Source organism: Anabrus simplex, chromosome 3 (genome assembly GCF_040414725.1).
Source record: "Anabrus simplex isolate iqAnaSimp1 chromosome 3, ASM4041472v1, whole genome shotgun sequence".
In the NCBI taxonomy this organism is placed as follows: domain Eukaryota; kingdom Metazoa; phylum Arthropoda; class Insecta; order Orthoptera; family Tettigoniidae; genus Anabrus; species Anabrus simplex.
In genome coordinates, this window is record NC_090267.1 from 487,582,309 (window position 1) to 487,600,309 (window position 18,001).

General features: G+C 47.5%; 3 non-coding genes across 3 annotated transcripts; all 3 read right to left on the minus strand.

Annotated features, from left to right (window-relative positions):
* Nucleotides 1–9,946: 9,946 nt before the first annotated feature.
* Nucleotides 9,947–10,036, minus strand: TRNAI-UAU (transfer RNA tyrosine (anticodon AUA)). Its single transcript is given in 2 exon segments — nucleotides 9,947–9,982; nucleotides 9,999–10,036. It is a non-coding gene; the product is annotated as a tRNA-Ile (tRNA).
* Nucleotides 10,037–13,214: 3,178 nt separating this feature from the next.
* TRNAI-UAU (transfer RNA isoleucine (anticodon UAU)) lies at nucleotides 13,215–13,304 on the minus strand. The gene is given in 2 exon segments: nucleotides 13,215–13,250; nucleotides 13,267–13,304. It is a non-coding gene; the product is annotated as a tRNA-Ile (tRNA).
* A 3,732-nt stretch (nucleotides 13,305–17,036) lies between these two features.
* TRNAI-UAU (transfer RNA isoleucine (anticodon UAU)) lies at nucleotides 17,037–17,126 on the minus strand. Its single transcript is given in 2 exon segments — nucleotides 17,037–17,072; nucleotides 17,089–17,126. It is a non-coding gene; the product is annotated as a tRNA-Ile (tRNA).
* Between the last annotated feature and the right edge of the window lie 875 nt (nucleotides 17,127–18,001).

Here is an 18,001-nt window from a genome sequence, read left to right on the forward strand (position 1 = left end):
GTGATCTGAACACATCAATCATTGCTCTGATCGCATGTAACGACATCGAGTGCAGTGTTCAATTCTAGTCTTGTTATGTTTCAATCTAAACAAAGGTATCCCCTAACATGTTGTACAGCGTTCGATTCTACTTATGTAGTGTTCTGAACACACCAGACAATGTTTTAATCACATGTTGAAGTTAACGACATCGAGTACAGTGTTCGATTCTACTTATTTTGTGTTCTGAACACATCAATCAATCAATGTGCAGTGTTCAATTCTAGTCTTGTTATGTTTCAATCTAAACAAAGGTATCCCCTAATACAGCGTTCGATTCTACTTATGTAGTGTTCTGAACACACCACACAATGTTTTAATCACATGTTGTATCGAGTACAGTGTTCTGAACACATCAATCAATGTTCTGATCACATGTTGTATCGAGTACTGGCTGTCTCATAAGGAGCTATGTATAGCCGCCATCTTGCATCCGCCATCTTGCGCAAGCATCCTTAGGGCGTCTCTAGTCATGGATCCTTAAGCCGCCTCATAAGAGCAACCACCATCTCGCGCAAGCATCCCTCATAAGGAGCCTTGTATAACCGCCATCTTGCGCAAGCATCCCAAGGGCGTCTATGTATAGCGATCATCTTGCATAAGCACCTTTAAGGAGTCATGTATAGTCACCATCTTGTGCAATTAGCGTCGAGAGAGGACTGATGTAGAATTTTTCTTTTTAAATTATCCGCCACCACATAGAGTGTAGCACTGAGGTTTGCGATGTAAGATGGTGGATGACAGCTGCGCGTAGCACGTAGAATTTGCCGCCACCACATAGATGGCAGCACGGTGCTCTCTTGATTAAAGATGGCGGATGACAGCTAACAGAACTTTTCAAATTGCCCGCTACTACAGAGAGCAGCGCGGTGCTCTGTTCATTAAAAGATGGCGGATGACAGGTGATGAAATTGCCTGCATGATAGCAGCACCGTGCTCTATTGATTAAAGATGGTGGATGATAGCTGTCATAAAAAGCACGTGGCTTTGTTTACTAAACAAGAGCACATAGATTTTTTCAAATTGCCGCCACCACATTTCAAAGGTATCTAGCTAAAGAGCGCAGCACTGAGGTTTGTGATGCAAGATGGCGGATGACAGCTGTCAGAAAAAAGCACGTGAGTTTGTTTCCAAACAAGAGCATGTAGAATTTGCCGCCACCACATAGAGGGCAGCACGGTGCTCTCATGATTAAAGATGGCTGCTGTCACGTGGAATTGCCTGCCACCACAAAAGAGGGTAGCACGGTGCTCAAAGATGGCTGCTATCAAAAAGCATTTTTCAAATTATCCGCCACCACATTTCAAAGGTAAGTAGCTAAAGAGGGCACCACTGTGCTCTATAGATTAAAGATGGTGGATGACAGCTGTCAAAAAGCACGTGGATTTGTTTATCTCGCGCTAGTAAGGTTAAGTTGGTAGCACTAAGGTTTAAGCCCGTTAAGATGGCAGCACTGCGGATGACAGCTGTGACGAATTTACATCTACTACGATAAAGAGGGCAGCACTGTGCTCTATAGATTAAAGATGGCGGATGACAGCTGACAAAAAAGCACGTGAGTTTGTTTACTAAACAAGAGCACGTGGAATTTGTCGCCACCACATTTCAAAGGTAAGTAGCTAAAGAGGGCAGCACTGTGCTCTATAGATTAAAGATGGCAGATAGTAGCTGTCGAAAAAGCACGTGAGTTTGTTTCCAAACAAGAGCACGTGGAATTTTTCAATTTGCCGCCACCACATAGAGGGTAGCACTGTTCTCTCTGGATTAAAGATGGCTGCTTGTCGAAAAGCATTTTTCAAATTATCCGCCACCACATTTCAAAGGTAAGTAGCTAAAGAGGGCAGCACTGTGCTCAAAGATGGCGGATGACAGCTATCAAAAAAGCACGTGGCTGTCAAAAAGCACGTGGATTTGTTTATCTCGAGCTAGTGAGGTTAAGTTGGTAGCACTAAGGTTTAGGTCTGTCAAGATGGCAGCACTGCCGATGATAGGTGATGAAAGAGGGCAGCACGGTGCTCTGTAGTTTAAAGATGGCGGATGACAGCTGTCAAAAAAGCACGTGGCTGTCAAAAGCACGTGGCTTTGTTTACCACACGCTACTTAGGTTAAGTTGGTACTACTGAGGTTTAGGCCCGTCAAGATGGCAGTACTGAGGTTAGCGATGCGTTGTTGTCGATGACAGCTGTCAAAAAGCACGTGGCTTTGTTTACAAATCTGTCAAAAAGCACGTGGATTTGTTTATCTCGCACTAGTTAGGTTAAGTTGGCACTACTGAGGTTTAGGCCCGTCAAGATGGCAGTACTGAGGTTAGCGATGCGTTGTTGTCTGTCAAAAAGCACGTGGCTGTCAAAAAACACGTGGCTTTGTTTACCTCATGCTAGTTAGGTTAAGTTGGCACTAGTGAGGTTTAGGCCCGTCAAGATGGCAGCAGTGAGGTTAGCGATGCGTTGTTGTCGATGACAGCTGTCAAAAAGCACGTGGCTTTGTTTACAAATTCAAATCTCGCGCCAAAATTCAAATTTCCCGCCAAAATTCAAATTTCCCGCGGGCGGCGGAGGCGGAGGAGGCGGCGGAGGAGGCGGCGGAGGAGGCGGCGGGAGGAGGAGGAGTCGGCCGAACCCGCTTATTATACTACTAACGTAAGTTACAACTGTGCCGGGGGTACACCTTCTCCGTCCTGTTAAACTGCGCGCATTCTATAAGGCCATCTGTGTTATGGAACTTGAACTACTGTTATTCAAGATATTTGGATTTTTCTACCGCTAGGTGTCTCTATCATCGGTTCTTTTGCTCCCCCTCGCGGGTCGAACTCTTAACTAATTTATTACGAAATTTCTATTGCGACAGGTGGCAGATTTTTTTTTAATGTATCAAAGTTTTCAACAATTCCACTGCTTCCTTCCTCCTTACTTATTAACCAATCAGAAATTTTCTGAATATATTACTAGCGAATTAAAATTGAGAGTCTGTGCAGGCATCCAGTGTATTTGTATAGAGTTCTGGAAACTTCACTTCGAAATTCTATAAAAGCTCGGCGCTTTTTGGCCGTATTGGCGATTTCATCGCTCCAGTTGATCGTGTGCGGCGTGTGTTAAGGAAGAGGGACCGTAGATAGACGTTAGCAAGGCCCAGCAAGCAAGGTAAGAGCGGAATTTTCTTAATATGTGATAGTTCCGGCAGATAGCTTGAGGGGAAGGTTTCAAACTTCTTTCATTTTCGTAAAGTCCTAATTTATGGTTTAAATGTAGATTTTCGGGCAAGTCTGAGGACTCTGTTCGAATCCCTGCTGGGAGACATGTAAAGTAAGATAAAAAAGAGTGATCACCCTCTGTTATTCCCATTCAACTTGGCATGAGGGGATTAAAATTTTCTGAACCTCTAAATTCTTAACACACTTTTGGGATTTAGTATTTCTCGTTCAGTCACTCATGCGTAGAATAGGCTTAGCCTCTGCAGCTTCGGGCCATAAACCCATGTGCCGGGTTTTAGGATTTTTTCAAAAAGGACTGCAAGGGATTCGCTTCCTAGCCTTTTGTTCATGGCCATTCATTTTAAACCACCTAGAATGGGCACCCATTGCCCCTGTGTTTTGTAATGGTTTATAGACCAGTGTGTAACAAACTATTGAGCGGAAGTGACTGCATGTACATTATTTGAAGTTTGTCAAGCATAAACTTGTAAGAAGCTTGTGTCTCTGAGAGGCTGGACTACAGTAACTTTTCGAGCTCAGTCTCCTAGGATGTAAATTAGTGGAGCAAACACGCTCTTATAAAAGTGTACCGAAGTTCGTATATTGCTCATCCCTAGTAGATTATCGTGTGGATAATTTTCTCTCGTTCTTGTACCTGATATTTGGACTTATAGTCCGCTGTTGTTGACAGAGTGGAGAGCTCATTTGATGTTGCTTATTCAGATTTTCTATCTATCACATTTTACACTTGAAAAAAAAAGAAAAATTCAAAGTTTAGTGCTTTAACTTATGCTCTGGGCATTTCATTGTCCGCCCATTCACCCGGCACATTCTTGCGCCTCTGTGAACCACGATATTCCCGTAACAATAAAATATTGGTTTTAATGGATAGATGACGGACTGAGTGACCTTATGACTCCAACTTGGCAGGTTCGATCCTGGCTCAGTCCGGAGGTACTCGTAGGTTCTCAAATACGTCAGCATAGTGTCGACAGATTTACTGGCAAGTAAAAGAATTTCCGCGGGACTAAATTCCGGCACATGGGCGTCTCCGAAAACCGTAAAAGTACTTAGTGGGACGTAAAGCTAATAACATTATTATTGTTTTTAATAGATGGACTAATTTGTACACTTGCAATTGCAAATTGATTCAGGTAGTGTATACCATGAAAACAAAACAAAAATAACTTTCCTCTCCCCTGAAAAGTTACTGATTTGTTGCGTGTTATATCCTCATTCCGGGGAGGTTTTCACTGCAGGATGCTTCAGCTAGTGATACCTACATGGGCAGTAACAAACCCCGTTCAGAGGAAATTTCTGCTCTCTTATGATCGTAACGTTGGCCACTAGAAAACAAATACGGTTGCTCTAAGTATGGCTAATTGCGTGGTCAACTTTCCCAGTTACATATTCAAATCAGCAAACATCACTAATCAAACAAACCTCAATGTAAGCAAAAACATATATGTAATTTTCTCCGCTACACGGAAGAACATAGATTAATGGATAATTCCTGTGTTTAGAAGACAGGAGAACGAGTACAGATTCTTTGGTTGTTCCCCACTTAATAGACTTTTACGACATGCAGGGGGCACAGATAATGTATCCTTACACTGCACCCACGCGGGAGATAAGGAGTTCCAATAAATCGAAAGAAATATGTAGCATCATGATCTTACGTCCAACAATATGGCAGCTGATCCAGCACACAACATTCCCATGTCATTTCACGAGGTAGCGCCACTTATCATGATCTACGTCCAACAATATGGCAGCTGATCCAGCACACAACATTCCCATGTCATGTCACAAGGTAGCGCCACCTATCATGATCTACGTAAAACAATATGGCAGCTGATCCACCACACAACATTCCCATGTCATGTGACAAGATAGCCCCACCAATGAAGATCTACGTACATCTAACAAAATGGCCGCTGATTTAGCACACACAAAATATTCGCAGTTTGAGAAGAAAATCTGCTGCCTTCGGTGACGTTATCGTGTGTAAGGGGCTTTGCTGTGACCTAGACGAAACGCCAGTCAAAGACATTGGAAACTCGTTTAAAACACGGTGCCATTTGTAGGCTACCTACTGTATATAGAAGGCAGTCAAATAACGTGAGGAACAGGATGCCGAACACTGGTTGCCTAGTACCCTACTGTATATAGAAAGCAGTGTAATAACGTGAGGGAGAGGATGCCGAACACTGGTTGCCTGGTTACCTACTGTATATAGAAGGCAGTGTAATAACTTGAGGAAGAATATGACGAATACTGGTTTCCAGGTTACCTACTGTATATAGAAGGCAGTGTATTAACTTGAGGAAGAATATGACGAATACTGGTTGCCAGGTTACCTACTGTGAAGGCAATGTAGTAACGTGGGGAAGAAGGTGACGAACACTGGCTGCCTGGTTACCTACTGTATATAGAAGGCAGTGTAATAACTTGAGGAAGAATATGACGAATACTGGTTTCCAGGTTACCTACTGTATATAGAAGGCAGTGTATTAACTTGAGGAAGAATATGACGAATACTGGTTGCCAGGTTACCTACTGTGAAGGCAATGTAGTAACGTGGGGAAGAAGGTGACGAACACTGGCTGCCTGGTTACCTACTGTATATAGAAGGCAGTGTAGTAATGTGAGGAAGAAGACGACGAACACTGGTTGCCTGGTTACCTACTGTATATAGAAGGCAGTGTAATAATGTGAGGAAGAAGACGACGAACACTGGCTGCCTGGTTAACTACTGTATATAGAAGGCAGTGTAATAATGTGAGGAAGAAGACGACGAACACTGGCTGCCTGGTTACCAGGGTGTTGGTTTTCTGTCCATACAAAATTGTCTAAGCTAAATTGACGATAATTCCAGGTAGACCTCCAGACCAAAAACATTTCCATATTAAAATAATGAAGATTCCCTCACTTTAATATATTGTTCATAAAGCTGAAGATGTAACAGTGTCCTTCAAATTGACGTAAGAAGTAAACCACGATATTCATAATCAGGACAGTTTTCAAGCTCACTGAAGAATTAAGAAAAATAAACCGCGCACTCTCTCTCTCTCTGTAAACAGTACCGCCGTGGAGTCAAGAATGACACTTTAACAACGTGCTAGTGTTAGGTTAGGTTGATCACAAAAATTGAACATTTTCTTCAAATTCGCCTGATATTCATTCTCTCATCATACAAACAAGATTAAAATAAAGTCTTACCCTTCAATAACTTAGCAACTCTCAATAATGAGAACTGCTGAACTGCGGTTCACATCTTGAGCTTGGTCTTCTTCAATTCCTCATACATAATTACGATAACGTTCTGAAGGGAACGTTGTGGAACAGATGAATTCACTTTTCTTTCCGCACGGGTTTCTGCAGATTATTTCTTGCTTCTTAGCTACATCGTAATTAAAATCTGCATAGGAACTGGACGAAATAAGACCGTTTTTATAAAACTGTTCCGCTCGTCACCTTACACCAACTCCGTTTATTAAATACATTGTTACGTGCCAGCCCTTCCGTAATCCCCAGGCGGTACTTCTTGGAAGGGACTGGTGAGTCAAACGACCTGGAGCTCCCAGCCTGCCTGGAGGGCATGGCCGGCCTTTCCATGTATTGTTGTCGTCGACTGGCTTACCTGTGAGTTTCTTGGAGATTCAACGAGAATGTTCAGTCTTTAGTCACCTCGCGAATGTTCTGGTTCACATCACCGGAGCCGCTGAAAGTCACTCAGTATTGGACTCCGTGGTGGAGTTAGTGTGAGACTCAGAGTGTTGGGTTTCCGTGGCTGGGCTGAGGGCGGCAGAAGTTTTAGTGTCTCACCGAGGTCTGAACGAGAAGCTGTGGTTGTTGGTATCGGAGTGTCCAGTGTTCAGGACTGAAGACGTGCAGAACAGAAGACTGTCTACTACCTGAGAGTACTGTGTGTTTGTGTGGACTGAGGATCGCCGTGAGTTAGCGAGGGAAGTCGCTGTAGTGAGAGTGAAGATAATTGGACGTGTGTTAATGTTCGCTGTTGTGAGTATCGTCCTGCTGTTGAATACTGTTGGGCTGTTGCTGTTTAGTTGTTCACAGCATGTGACTCTTTGAATTATTCGTTTGTCTCTGGAGTCGAACAAAGGGATAGTCATCGTGTGCTGTGTAGCCCGTAGCCCTGTGTTCAAACACAACGGTCTACACACAGTTGCTGTATGAGGTTACTGGACCTGGGGACGTGAAAGTAAGCATTAGCCTTCCCCTAGTAATAGCTGTGCCATAAGGAAGAGAGACTTATAAATAGACAGCAATTGGGGTTGTGGCCACTTATGGTTGATTAGAATTGTGTGTGTATATTGTGCCCTAAAAGGAATTAGGGATATAGGTAGGCATGAAATCTCGAGTCAATACGGGTCAATATGGAACAATGAGTGCATAAGATGGCATTACTCACACGCAACACAGACCCATGAGGTTCCTCACATAAGGGTACAGCTCACAAGCAACGTAGACCGAAGAGGTTCCTCACATTAGGGTACAGCTCACAAGCAACACATACCCATGAGGTTCCTCACATAAGGGTACAGCTCACAAGCAACGTAGAACGAAGAGGTTCCTCACATTAGGGTACAGCTCACAAGCAACACAGACCCATGAGGTTCCTCACATTAGGGTACAGCTCACAAGCAACGTAGACCGAAGAGGTTAATCACATTAGGGTACAGCTCACAAGCAACACATACCCATGAGGTTCCTCACATTAGGGTACAGCTCACAAGCAACACACACCCATGAGGTTCCTCAAATTAGGGTACAGCTCACAAGCAACACATACCCATGAGGTTCCTCACATTAGGGTACAGCTCACAAGCAACACATACCCATGAGGTTCCTCACATTAGGGTACAGCTCACAAGCAACACATACCCATGAGGTTCCTCACATTAGGGGACAGCTCACAAGCAACGTAGACCCATGAGGTTCCTCACATAAGGGTAATACTCACACGCAACACAGGCCCATGAGGTTCCTCACATAGTGGTACTCTTTCCTTTCTATTTGTTTTACGTCGCACCGACACAGATAGGTCTTATGGCGACGGTGGGACAGGAAAGGGCTAGGAGTGGGAAGTAAGTGAAAATGGGAAACCACGGAAAACCATCTTCAGGGCTGCCGACAGTGGTGTTCGAACAAACTATCTCCCGAATACTGGATACTGGCCGCACTTAAGCGACTGCAGCTATCGAGCTCGGTGTGTGGTACTCATCACAGGGCACGTATACTCATGGTGTTGCTCACATATTGGTACTCTTCACAGGCCACGTATACTCATGGTGTTGCTCACATATTGGTACTCATTACAGGCTACGTATACTCATGGTGTTGCTCACATAGTGGTACTCATCACAGGCTACGTATACTCATGGTGTTGCTCACATAGTGGTACTCATCACAGGCTACGTATACTCATGGTGTTGCTCACATATTGGTACTCATCACAGGCTACGTATACTCATGGTGTTGCTCACATAGTGGTACTCTTCACAGGGCACGTATACTCATGGTGTTGCTCACATATTGGTACTCATCACAGGCTACGTATACTCATGGTGTTGCTCACATAGTGGTACTCATCACAAGCCACGTATACTCATGGTGTTGCTCACATATTGGTACTCATCACAGGCTACGTATACTCATGGTGTTGCTCACATATTGGTACTCATCACAGGCTACGTATACTCATGGTGTTGCTCACATAGTGGTACTCATCACAGCCTACGTATACTCATGGTGTTGTTCACATAGTGGTACTAATCACAGGCTACGTATACTCATGGTGTTGCTCACACATTGGTACTCATCACAGGCTACGTATACTGATGGTGTTGCTCACATAGTGGTACTCATCACAGGCTACGTATACTCATGGTGTTGCTCACATAGTGGTCATAATCATTGGCCACGTATATTCAGGTGTAGCTCGCACTAATTATAGGCAATGCAGACCCACGATGTATCACGCATTATGGCAACGCCCACAGGCAACACAGACCCATAGTGTTCTTCGTATTATGATACTACTGCCATAGTAATCTTCCCCAGGTGATACTAATCATAGACTGTCTCATGGTTCCAAATGTTTTTTTTTTGTTTTTTTTTGCTAGGGGCTTTACGTCGCACAGACACAGATAGGTTTTGTGGCGACGATGGGATAGGAAAGGCCTAGGAGTTGGAAGGAAGCGGCCGTGGCCTTAATTAAGGTACAGCCCCAGCATTTGCCTGGTGTGAAAATGGGAAACCACGGAAAACCATCTTCAGGGCTGCCGATAGTGGGATTCGAACCTACTATCTCCCGGATGCAAGCTCACAGCCGCGCGCCTCTACGCGCACGGCCAACTCGCCCGGTGGTTCCAAATGTACCATCCCTTAGTCAGCCCTTTTAGTCGCCTCTTACCACAGGCAGGGGATACCGTGGGTTTATTCTTTTTCTGCATCCCGCACCCACAGGAACTAATGAAGGTTCCGTTGGATTAATGATAAATTATAAAAGTTCGACTGCAGAGTTCGATACAGGTGAAACAAAATTTCAGGTTGATGCCGAAGATATTCATCTTTCTAAAGGTTAAACGCAATGAATGCAAATGCGGAAGCTAAGACTGAAGTGGTCGTTCGTTATTGTTACTACGACCACCGCGAAAACCTTATGGATAATTTCGTGCATCCTTAAAATTATTCCCCAGGTGAGGCTCGAACTCACAACCCCGGCATTTCTCGGCTACTGTCTTATAAGTACCGTGCGCTAACCGATTGCGCCACTGGGGAAGACGATGGTTTGCCGTCGTAACGTTCCATGTAGAACTAACTTCCATTTCTTTTCACAAGATAAATAAAGAAGTATTTCTATGGTGTCCGCCTCTGTGGTGTAGTGGTTAGCGTGATTAGCTGCCACCCCCGGAGGTCCGGGTTCGATTCCCGGCTCTGCCACGAAATTTGAAAAGTGGTACGAGGGCTGGAACGGGGTCCACTCAGCCTCGGGAGGTCAACTGAGTAGAGGTGGGTTCGATTCCCACCTCAGCCATCCTGGAAGTGGTTTTCCGTGGTTTCCCCACTTCTCCTCCAGGCGAATGCCGGGATGGTACCTAACTTAAGGCCACGGCCGCTTCCTTCCCTCTTCCTTGTCTATCCCTTCCACTCTTCCCATCCCTCCACAAGGCCCCTGTTCAGCATAGCAGGTGAGGCCGCCTGGGCGAGGTACTGGTCATACTCCCCAGTTGTATCCCCCGACCAAGAGTCTGAAGCTCCAGGACACTGCCCTTGAGGCGGTAGAGGTGGGATCCCTCGCTAAGTCCGAGGGAAAAACCGAACCTGGAGGGTAAACAGATGATGATGATGATGATGATTTCTATGGTCCGTCTCTGTGGTGTAGTAGTTAGCGTGATTAGCTGCCAACCGCGGAGGCCCGGGTTCGATTTCAGGCTGTGCCACTAAATTTGAAAAGTGGTAAGAAGGCTGGAACGGGGTCCACTTAGCCTAGGGAGGTCAAATGAGTAGAGGTGGGTTCGATTCCCACGTCATCCATCCTGGAAGTGGTTTTCCGTGGTTTCCCCACTTCTCCTCCAGGCAAATGCCGGGATGGTACCTAACTAAAGGCCATGACCGCTTACTTCCCTCCTCCTTGTCTATTCCTTCCTATTTTCTCAACCCCCCCCCCCACATGGCCCTTGTTCAGCATAGCAGGTGAGGCCGCCTGGGGAGTACTGGCCCTTCTCCCAAGTTGTATCCCCCGATCCAATGTCTCACGTTCCAGGAAACTGCCCTTGAGGCGGTCGCGGTGGGATCCCTTGCTGAGTCCGAAGGAAAAAACAACCCTGGAGGGTAAGCAGATTAAGAAAGAAAGAAATAAAAGTATGGAATACAAATGCGGAAGATAAGAGGGAAGAGGGTTGTGGTCGTTCGTTAATGTTACTATGACCACCGCGTAAACCTTAAGGAGAATTTCCTGCATCCTTAAAATTATTCCCCAGGTGAGGCTCGAACTCACAAGGCTGGCATTTCTCGGCTGCTGTCTTATAAGTACCGTGCGCTAACCGATTGCGTCACTGGGGAAGTCGGTGTTCTACCGAAGGATCCATGTAGTACTAACTTCCAGTTCTTTTCACAAGATTACTAAAGAAGTCATTCTATAGTCCGTTTCTGTGGTGTAGTAGTTAGCGTGATTAGCTGCCGCCCCCCCCCCCCACTGGAGGCCCAGGTTCGATTTCAGGCTGTGCCACGAAATTTGAAAAGTGGCACGAATGCTGGAACGGGGTCCACTCAGCCTCGAGAGGTCAAATGAGTACAGGTGGGTTCGATTCCCACCTCAGGATCCTGGAAATGGTTTTCCGTGTTTTACCACTTCTTCTCCAGGCAAATGCCGGAATGGTACCCAACTTAAGGCCACTGCCGCTTCCTTCCCTCTTCCTTGTCTCTCCGTTCCAATCTTCCCATCACCCACATGGCCCCTGTTCAGCATAGCAGGTGAGGCCGCCTAGATGATGTACTGGTCCTCCTCCCCAGTTGTATATCCCGAACCAAAGGCTCACGCTCCTGGAAGGTAAATGGATATAAATAAATAGATGGTAACTGTCTCCTTCCCATTTATATATTTTACTTGACGTTTTTTGTTTCTTTACAGTTTTTAGTTCGTTCGTAATATGTTTACCCTCCAGGGTCGGTTTTTCCCTCGGACTCAGCGAGGGATCTCACCTCTACCGCCTCAAGGGCAGCGTCCTGGATATTCAGACTTTGGGTCGGGGATACAACTGGGGAGGATAACCAGTACCTCGCCCAGGCGGCCTCACCTGCTATGCTGAACATGGGCCTTGTGGAGGGATGGGAAGATTGGATGGGACAGGCAAGGAAGAGGGAAGGAAGCGGCCGTGGCCTTGAGTTAGGTACCATCCCGGCATTTGCCTGGAGGAAAAGTGGGAAACCACGGAAAACCACATCCAGGATGGCTGAGGTGGGAATCGAACCCACCTCTACTCAGTTGACCTCCCGAGGCTGAGTGGACCCCGTTCCAGCCCTCGTACCACTTTTCAAATTTCGTGGCAGAGCCGGGAATCGAACCCGGAGCTCCGGGGGGTGGCAGCCAATCACGCTAACCACTACACCACAGAGGCGGACACACTTTTTAGTACGTGTGATATATCTTCTCCTTCCTTTTTTTTTTTTTTTTTTGCTATTTGCTTTACATCGCACCGACACAGACATGTCTTATGGCGACGATGGGATAGGAAAGGCCTAGGAAGTGGAAGAAAGTGGCCGTGGCCTTAATTAAGTCACAGCCCCGGCATTTGCCTGCTGTGAAAATGGGAAACCACGGAATGTTCTCCTTCTTCCTCTTCTATTTCTTCTTAGTCTGTTTAACATCCAGGGTTGGTTTTTCCCTCGGACCCAGAGTGGGATCCCTCCATCTACTGCCTCAAGGGCAGGTGTCCTGGAGCTTGGGACATTAGGACGGGGGAAACCGGTGGGGAGGAGGACCAGTACTTCGCCCAGGCGGCCTCACCTCTTATGGTGAACAAGGGCCTTATAGGGGGATGTGAAGATTGGAAGGGATAGACAAGGAAGAGGGAAGGAAGCGGCCGTGGCCTTAAGTTAGGTACCATCTCAGCATTTGCCTCGAGGAGAAGTGGGAAGCCACGGGAAGCAACTTCCAGGATGACTGAGGTGGGAATCGAACCCACCTCTACTCAGTTGACCTCCCGAGGCTGAGTGGACCCCGTTGAAGCCCTCATACCACATTTCAAATTCCGTGGCAGAGCCCGGAATCGAACCCGGACCTTCGAGGGTGGCAGCTAATCACACTAACCACTACACCACAGAGGTGGATGTTCATCTTTTTAAAGGGTAAAAGTATCGATGCAAATGCGGAAGCTAACAGGGAAGTGGTCGTTCGTTATTGATACTACGACCACAGCAAAAACCTTAAGGAGAACTTCCTGCATCCTTAAAATGATTCCCCAGGTGAGGCTCGAACTCACAACCCCGGCATTTCTCGGCTACTGTCTTATAAGTACCGTGCGCTAACCTATTGCGCCACTGGGGAAGTCGGTGTTCTGCCGTCGTAACGTTCCATGTAGACGTAACTTCCAGTTCTTTTCACAAGATTAATAAAGGAGTCATTCGTATGGTCGGTCTCTGTGGTGCAGTGGTTAGCGTGATTAGTTGTCAACCGCGGAGGCCCAAGTTCGATTTCAGGCTGTGCCACTAAATTTGAAAAGTGGTAAGAAGGCTGGAACGGGGTCCACTTAGCCTAGGTTGGTCAAATGAGTAGAGGTGGGTTCCATTCCCACGTCATCCATCCTAGAAGTGGTTTTCCGTGGTTTCCCACTTCTCCTCCAGGCAAGTGCCGGGATGGTACCTAACTAAAGGCCATGGTCGCTTACTTACCTCCTCCTTGTCTATTCCTTCCTATTTTCCCATCCCTCCCACAAGGCCCTTGTTCAGCATAGCTGGTGAGGCCGCCTGGGGGTATTGGGCCTTCTCCCCAGTTGTATCCCCCGGTCCAATGTCTCATGTTCCAGGAAACTGCCCTTGAGGCGGTAGCGGTAGGATCCCTCGCTGAGTCCGAAGGAAAAAACAACCCTGGAGGGTAAGCAGATTAAGAAAGAAAGAAATAAAAGTATGGAATACAAATGCGGAAGATAAGAGGGAAGAGGGTTGTGGTCTTTCGTTAATGTTACTATGACCACCGCGAAAACATTAAGGAGAATTTCCTGTATCTTTAAAATAATTGCCCACGTGAGGCTCGAACTTACAATCCCGGCATTTCCCGGCATCTCTCTTATAAGTACCGTACGCTAAAGCATTGTGCCATTGGGTAAGACGGCATGTTGCCGTAGTAACGTTCCGTGTAGTACTAACTTCCAGTTATTTTTACAATATTAATAAGGAAGTCATTTCTACACTCTGTGAAAAGCCTCCGTGGCTCAGACGGCAGCCCGTAGGCCGCTCACCACTAGGTTCCGTGGTTCAAATCCCGGTCTCTGCATGCGAGATTGGACACAAGCACAGGCTTTTCATCTCCAAATCGGACTATACTTACGTCCAGGCATCTCTTCGTCTTTTTGTGCGGTCGGGTGACTGCCATCTCTAGTTGCTATCTAGCCAACACCCAAAAAGCATAGGTTGACGCCTCGTTGGCTGTCGCCATGTAAACCTGCGCCATCCTAGACATCGCTCCAGCCATCTCCGAAGATGATATCTGCACCTCCATCCTCTCCGCTGGTTTCCGCATACATAACGATTACCGGCACCAGTTCATGACCATCTTCACTGATTCTTCTCTACATACCAACGTTGGACGACCAGCAGCGTCTCATCGACGCACTCCATGGACGCCATCAATCAGCCCATTTCTGCCAATTCTCCACCCACCACCACTACCACCTTTCCACTCCAAAAGACGTCCCATCATTTATTCCCGTTTGCTCCAACCTACCCCCTCAGAAACGCATTCATTTCTACTCTCCAACCCTGTCCCCGAGTTCCAGTCTTCCAACGCAATTTTCTCCACCCTGTTCAGATTTAATATGCGCCCTGATGATGTATAGCGGACATCCGACGAACAACAACTGGAGTCATCATTCAAGTTAATGGGACCACCGCGGCCACTCAACTCACCACTGCAATAGGAGCTCACCAACTTGGATCAAATACCCCTTTTCAACTTCTCTCTCCTCAACCTATCAAAACTCCCCCTTCCCCACCACGCTACCGCCTTCTGAGCTGTGTAATACGAGGTGTTGACCGCTCTATTACAGAACAAACGGTAATCTCCGCCCTCCCAGTCGTCTACATGTCGCCGAGCATAACTTCGCAACAACCCACATCGACCTCCTCTTCCCTTTCCCCTACAACAATTATCACCACCAGGACTTCAGCCACGACTCCTTTGTCCTCATCTCATATAGCGGCTACGTTCGTCACGACTTGCCACCCATCGCCCATTATGACTTCCTCCCTTCCACTTTCTACATTTTCTACAACGGTTAACCCCTTCCCCTTCCTAACAACCCCTTGGCATCCGCCACCTCAACGCCATCATCGCCTCAGTCATCGCTTCAAGACAACGTCGCAGCAGCACCACCGTCAACGTCGCCCACGCAACAATCCACATCTCATCATTGTCTCCCCCAGCTGTGCGATCCGTGGACTCGACCCTTCCATCTCCAGCCGGGACGTCCTACAAGAACCTCACGCCACCGGAGTCCCCGCCTGTGGTGCGTTTCGCATTCAGACCAGTTCAGGCCCAACATATGTGGTACGTCTCCTCCTCCCGACTGTCGCTGACGTCCAGCACCTCATTGCCACCGGAGCCCCCATCACTTGTCAACGATATGGAGTGGAGCCTTCTCGTTCACCACCAGCGCGCTCTCCAACCTACACCACCCCTCGTCGCCCCCGGCCGACCCCTCCTCCTGTTCAACCCGTTAGTCCACCTCTTACTTCAACTAATTACTTCTTTTCACCACCACCGTCCCCCCTGACCTTTTCCGACTCTTACTCACTTCTCTTGCAACCTTCTCATCGGTGTTTCATCTCCTTGCGCTTCAACTCCCTCATCACCCCCTTGCTTAAAACTTCTCTTCTTTCAGTTCAGTCATGTCTCTTAAGTCATATATTAAAACCTGCCACACGCACCTCACTTTTTCACACTTCAAATTCCTATCTACTTTTGCCGTCGCTCCTTCCCAACCAGCCGAAACTCCTGGCCAGGGTGAAGGCATAATCTTCCAGGTGGCCAGCCCGTCCCCTTCAGAGAGGGGAATGAAAACTTATGAAAAAAACAGTCATTACTCATCGCCCCAGAGGAGTGCGACAGGCTTCGGTAGCCGGTACAATTCCTATTCTCGCCGCAAGACATGGGCTTCATTCATTCCATCTTTGACCCGGTCACTGACTGGAAAACAGGTTGCAGTTTTTCATTTTCTATTGTTCGTCTCTGTGGTGTAATAGCTGCCCCCGGAGGCCCGGGTTCGATTTCAGGCTCTGCCACGAAACTTGAAAAGTGTTACGATGGCTGGACGGGGTCCACGCAGCCTCGGAGGGCAATTGAGTAGAGGTGTGTTCGATTCCCACCTCAGCCATCCTGGAAGTGTTTTTCCGTGGTTTCCCACTTCTCCTCCAGGCAAATGCCGGGATGGTACCTAATTTCTTTTTTTGCTAGTGGCTTTACGTCGCACCGACACAGACAGGCCTTATGGCGACGATAGGGTAAGAAAGGGCTAGGAGTGGGAAGGAAGCGCCCGTGGCCTTAATTAAGGCACAGCGCCAGCATTTGCCTGGCGTAAAAATGGGAAACCACAGAAAACCATCCTCAGGGCTGCCGACAGTGGGATTCGAACCCACTATCTCCCGGATGCACGCTCACAGCTGCGCGCCCCTAACCGCACGCCAACTCGCCCGGTGGTACCTAAATTAAGGCCATGGCCGCTTTCTTTCCTCTTCCTTGTCTATCCCTTCCAATCTTCCCATCCCCCCGCAAGGCCCCTGTTCAGCATAGCAGGTGAGGCCGCCTGGGCGAGGTACTGGTCATTCTTCCCAGTTGTATCCCCCGACCCAATGTCTCACGCTCCAGGACACTGCCCTTGTGGCGGTAGATGTAGGATCCCTCGCCGAGTCCGAGGGAAAATCCAGCCCTGGAGGGTAAGCAGATTAAGAAAGAAAGAAAAGAATGAAATACAAATGCGAAAGCTAAGAAGGAAGTGGTCGTTCGTTATTGTTACTATGACCACCGCGAAAACCTTCAGGAGAATTTCCTGCATCCTTAAAATGATTCCCCAGGTGAGGCTCGAACTCACAACCCCGGCATTTCTCGGCGACTGTCTTATAAGTACCGTGCGCTAACCAATTGCGCCACTGGGGAAGATAGCTTTGTCCCGTTGTAACGTTCCGTGTTGTACTAACTTCCAGTTCTTTTCACAATATTAATAAAGAAGTCCTTCCTATGGTCCGTCTCTGTGGTGCAGTAGTTAGCGTGATTAGCTGCCGCACCCGGAGGCCCGGGTTCGTTTTTAGGCTCTGCTACGAAATTTTAAGAGTGGTGCAAGGCCGTCCTCGAAGTGGTTTTCCGTGGTTCCCCACTTCTCCTCCAGGCAAATGCCGGGATGGTACCTAACTTAAGGTCACGGCCGCTTCCTTCCCTCTTACTTACTTATCCGTTCCAATCTTCCCATCCCCCCACAAACCCCCTGATCAGCATAGCAGGTGAGGTATAGGTCCTCCTTCCCAGTTTTGTATCCCGACCTAAAGTCCCACGTTTCGGGACACTGCCCTTGAGGCATTAGAGGTGGGATCCCTCGCTGAGTCCGAGGGAAAAACGGACCCTGGAGGGTAAACAGATTAATAAAGGAAAAGAAAGAAATATTTTGGTCCGTCTCTGTGGTGTAGTGGTTAGCGTGATTAGCTGCCACCCCCGGAGGCCCGGGTTCGATTCCCGGCTCTGCCACGAAATTTGAAAAGTGGTACGCGGGCTGGAACGGGGTCCACTCAGCCTCGGGAGGTCAACTGAGTAGAGGTGGGTTCGATTCCCACCTCAGCCATCCTGGAAGTGGTTTCCCACTTCTCCTCCAGGCAAATGCCTCGATGGTACCTAACTTAAGGCCACGGCCGCTTCCTTCCCACTTCCTTGTCTATCCCTTCCAATCTTCCCATCCCCCAACAAGGCCCCTGTTCAGAATAGCAGGTGAGGCCGCCTGGGCGAGGTACTGGTCATCCTCCCCAGTCGTATCCCCCGACCCA